The sequence below is a fragment of the Colobus angolensis genome, unplaced genomic scaffold (assembly GCF_000951035.1).
Source record: "Colobus angolensis palliatus isolate OR3802 unplaced genomic scaffold, Cang.pa_1.0 Scaffold46, whole genome shotgun sequence".
Classification (NCBI taxonomy): Eukaryota; Metazoa; Chordata; class Mammalia; order Primates; family Cercopithecidae; genus Colobus; species Colobus angolensis.
This window is the reverse complement of record NW_012118043.1, coordinates 3,791,167-3,795,854: the sequence shown is the minus strand read 5'-3', so window position 1 is coordinate 3,795,854 and position 4,688 is coordinate 3,791,167. Positions and strand designations below refer to the sequence as shown.

The 4,688-nt window shown below is 38.2% G+C and overlaps 1 long non-coding RNA gene across 1 annotated transcript in view; it reads left to right on the top strand.

Moving 5' to 3' along the window:
- The window catches only part of LOC105523290, a 16,808-nt gene extending 12,697 nt beyond the window's left edge, over positions 1-4,111 (top strand). Inside the window, exon 5 of the long non-coding RNA XR_001003576.1 lies at positions 2,979-4,111. This is a non-coding gene — a long non-coding RNA (uncharacterized LOC105523290). The remainder of the gene's footprint in view (positions 1-2,978) is intronic.
- The last annotated feature ends 577 nt before the right edge of the window (positions 4,112-4,688 follow it).

The following is a 4,688-nucleotide window of genomic DNA, read 5'->3' as shown; positions in this document are numbered from 1 at the left end:
TTTTTTGTATTTTTTAGTAGAGACGGGGTTTCACTGTGTTAGCCAGGATGGTCTCGATTTCCTGACCTAGTGATCCGCCCGTCTCGGCCTCCCAAAGTGTTGGGATTACAGACTTGAGCCACCGCGCCTGGCCGATCAAAAATCTTTATCTTATAATTTTATGAAAACATAACTTAGATACATGGGTGTACAATATTTACATTTGCATTATCTAGTAAGATGGGTTTTTCCCCTGCTGGAGGCTGGGGAATGAGATTAATGGGAACACCGGTGACAGAGTGCAGGGGAAAACACACACTGCCCTCTTGCCTTGGAGTGGCATTTCGCAGTCTTAACCTCACAGTATATTCCAAACCCATAAAAGGTCATTTGCCTTCTCTCACAAGCCTTTAATTCACTTGAGAGATGGGCTTAGACAAAGATAAAGCCCTTGTGAATTGGTAGTCTGGCTTTGGGGAAAGACTTACACAGTAACTAAGGTGTTGGATAAACAGATGCTAACCATTTACTTACAGATCTCATAACTATGATTATTGTATGATCATTTATTCATAGCACATAATAGCTGCCTTGAAGTTCCTTTTAATAGAAAAAGGATCAGTTTCAATATAATTAAAAGTTGGAAATTATTTCCTTAAATTTGGATACATCAGATTATTAGATTTTGTTTTTATAAATCCATGTTTATAGGTAGAAATGATCATGTCTTTGTGTAATTTATAGAAAAAAGGTATTCTAGCAGAAAAGCATTTTTAATGTACTGTGTATTAAATATTATCCATTAAATCCTTCAAAATGAAAAATTTGACAAATGATAGTGAGTGAAAGAAGTAAACAACACACCCTGAAAAGGCACAGTAATATGTAAATAATTTTTATCTTATAACATCCATTCCATAAGACAGCATAATTGATTTTATTGATTTACACTACAGTCAACGTTCTTGTAATGTAAAATTTAGCAGGTAGCTTAGACATTAAATTTTAAACTCAGAATCATCATCAATCTTTTATTTAGATCTGATAAGCTTCTGGAGTTGCTCCAACAGTGGAATCTTAATATGGTTCTCCCACATAGAATAATTCACCTTCGGAATATTATGTCCTCTTTTCCAAATATGTAAACAAATGTATTACTTATTGTAATGGAAATAATATACAACTACATTTTTTTCCACTTTGCATTGCAATAAGGATTACGTTGCTTTAACTAACAGCTTATACTTTTTTCTCGGCTTTATTAACTCCAGCCAAGTCCTTAATTTTCATGAATAGAACTGAAAATGTTGTTCTTTTAATCTTCTGAGTTGAATTCTGGGTCATGCAAAGATTAAGTGAAGTGACTCCAAACCTAAAATCCTATAATTACGGAATGTCTGTTTAGATTGGTGCTTGGTCTTCTTTTTCCCTCTTCTAGATTGGGAAGAGAGCTTTCTGAACTGCAAATTAGGAAGGCTTTGACTTGTTTGTCTGTGGTAAAGCAAACAGATTTGAAGAGGCCATCTATTTAGCTACCATTTATTTTGTTTAATCTGAGATTAGGCCTAGGTTTACAAAAGAAATCTACTAAATTTAGAGTAAACAGAATTCCTTAAGGCAGCATTGCTTGATGGTATTTTCTTCTAATAGCCTCTTCTGAGTGGTTTGTGATTAAGGAATAAAAAAAAGTGACTATTTTAAGCTTTGAAAAATGTGAGGACACAGTTTTGGAGGAAATAGAAGGTAAATTGATCAAATAATTTACTAGGGAACTTCAAAATGGTGGCATATGTTCTTTAAATGAGTTTTTTTTTTTTTTGAACTTTTTTTTTTTTTTTTGAGACGGAGTCTTGCTCTGTCCCCCAGGCTGGAGTGCAGGGGCCGGATCTTAGCTCACCGCAAGCTCCGCCTCCCGGGTTCACGCCATTCTCCTGCCTCAGCCTCCCGCAGTAGCTGGGACTACAGGCACCCGCTACCTCGCCCGGCTAGTTTTTGTATTTTTTAGTAGAGACGGGGTTTCACCGTGTTAGCCAGGATGGTCTCGATCTCCTGACCTCGTGATCCGCCCGTCTCGGCCTCCCAAAGTGCTGGGATTACAGGCTTGAGCCACCGCGCCCGGCCTTTTTTTTGAACTTGTAATAATTCTTCTGAAGATCTACTGGCTGTTTTTAACCACCGACCATCACCTAAGGGAAGACCATGTGACTCGTTACTATAACGGCCTGCATTAAAAAAAAAAAAAAAAAAAAAACTCAGGGAAGGAAGACTTACAACTATAACCTCATTTCTAACTGGACTGTGGTGAAAAAGAAACTAGTCATAGCTGAAACTAGGGGCCAGGAGGGCTGCGTGCCTGTCCTGAGCAATCTGTAGTTGGCAAAACTTTAACTTTACATATAAAGAGACCATTTTTTACAGTGAGATTGGGGTAAATTGTGTAAAGTCTCAAAGGGACCTAATACAGGACATTTACTAGATTCCAAATTTGACACTTTAAGGAAGACTGCAATAGGTAATGTGACAGTCCACCTTAGAGATAGTATTATTCATTAATGAAGGGTATTCATTTAGTTTTGTTTTTATAACTCCAATAAATTTAAGAAATGTCTTTGTGGTCCTTAAAAGTAGAAAACATATTTATGATGCCATATTTTTCTACTTGCTGCTTTATCTGCTTGGAGAGCCTGCCTGGAGCAGCCAGATAAGTTGAAAGGAGTAAGAACTTGGGGCCAGGCAGCCAGACAGATGTGCATTCACGTTTCAGCATTCACGTTCATGAATTCAGTAGTTTAGTAGTTCAGTCAGAGGCTGGATGAGTGTGAGCGTGAAGCTTATGCTCCCTGCTTCCCAAGATGTTAAGTGGAATCAATAATAATTACATTGAGGAGATGTGAAATAATGTAACATATGCAGAGTGCCTAGTTCATAGTAGATGCTTCAAAATGATGCTTTCCTTCGTCTTTCTCTTATGTTTGCCTGGTAAATCACCCATCCTTCAGATGGACTCAATGACTCTCTTACCGTCCAGCTCTCAAGTCCCTTCTCTTGTGAAAATGGAAAAGTTGAACTACAGTTGAGATATTATTCCCAGGTGTTCTTTGGAACACAGGGGATTTCTCCAAAAGACACAGAACAAATTGCCTCCAAACAGCCAAGATTTCAGCAGAAGCCGGAGTAGCAGACTACTTGGATCTTCGAAGTACCTGGCCCTGAGTCAGTTAAGGAAGATCGTTTCTTCTCTTTTATACAATCCTATCATGAGAGCTGCGAAGTGAACTAAGAGCTTCTGCCTTCATCATTGACCTCCCAATCCTAATAATATGTTCACTGGCCAACTTCCTAGTCAATTTGTCTTTTGGATATAATGTTCCTCTACTGTTTGCCTGATTGAGAAATCTGCTGCAGAACATGACCAGTTAGCATTCCCACCAACCCCAGTGCTACGCTGACTGTCTTTCGATGGACTTTCCTCCTTGCTGCCTCTCTGAGGTCCCAGACCTTCAGAGTGACCCTCACAGCTCTGCCTAAGTTTCCATCATACTTCTGTCAAGAGAGACAGCTAAATCAATCTTTTTAATGTGCTTTGCTGCCAGAATTCGATGATCTGTCACAGTTCTTGCCTAATACACCCAATCATTATTGTTAAAATGTTTTTTAGCTTTGTTTGTAGAATTGCTTTAACTGGTTCCATCTCTGGGAGCTACACTTTGAAATATAACTTTAGCAACATTTTACTATACTTTTTCACAACCCAGAGCAGTACTATTTTATGCTTAGTGGTTAATGTAATTCCATAAACCTTCTGCAACTATGCTCTATTCTTTTTCTTGTAATTTCTACCTGGGAAGGTTTTTACCGATAACCATCCTATCCTGAGTCATCCCACAAACCAATCTGTCTCACTAATCATTGCTTCTAACCTACAGACTCAGCATACCTTCGGCTAAATGATCTTTGATAAGATGCTATGACTCTATAAAGTCTTTGATATTCATGTCTAAATTTAATCACTTGTAGATTTTCATAGAATCAATCTTTCACTTCTACAATTGGGAGTATTTGTAAGTCGTTTATCTTAAACAGTTCCTCTATCATGCTTTTCACATTAAATAAAGCAACCCCTTCAAATCAATTTTCTGTCATGTCTATGATGTTATTATTTCATGGCATGGGTCAAGGGTCTACAAACTTTTTCTGTTAAGACCTAGATAGTAAATATTTTAAGTTTTTCAGGCCATCCAGTCTCTGTTGCAACTACTCAGTTCTGCCATTGTAGCACTAAAGCAACTATAGACAATACATAAATGAGTGAGCATGGCTGTGAGCCAATATAACTTTATTTATGAATGCTGAAATTTGAATGTCAAGTAATTTTCATGTGTCATAAAGTATTACTCTTTTTTTTTTTTTACCATTTAAAAATGTAAAAATTATTCTTAGCGTGTGGGCTGTACAAAAGCCAGCAGAGGGCCAGATTTGCTTGGGAGTTATAGTTTTCTGACTACAGTATAGTTTATGGCCAGGAGCAGATTCAGGTTTTGTGGGGACTGAGCTCTTTACAATTAGGGGGCCCTCTTTAAGAAAAGGAATACAAGGAGGGGCGCAGTGGCTCGAGCCTGTAATCCTAGCACTTTGGGAGGCCGAGACGGGTGGATCACGAGGTCAGGAGATCGAGACCATCCTGGCTAACACGGTGAAACCCCGTCTCT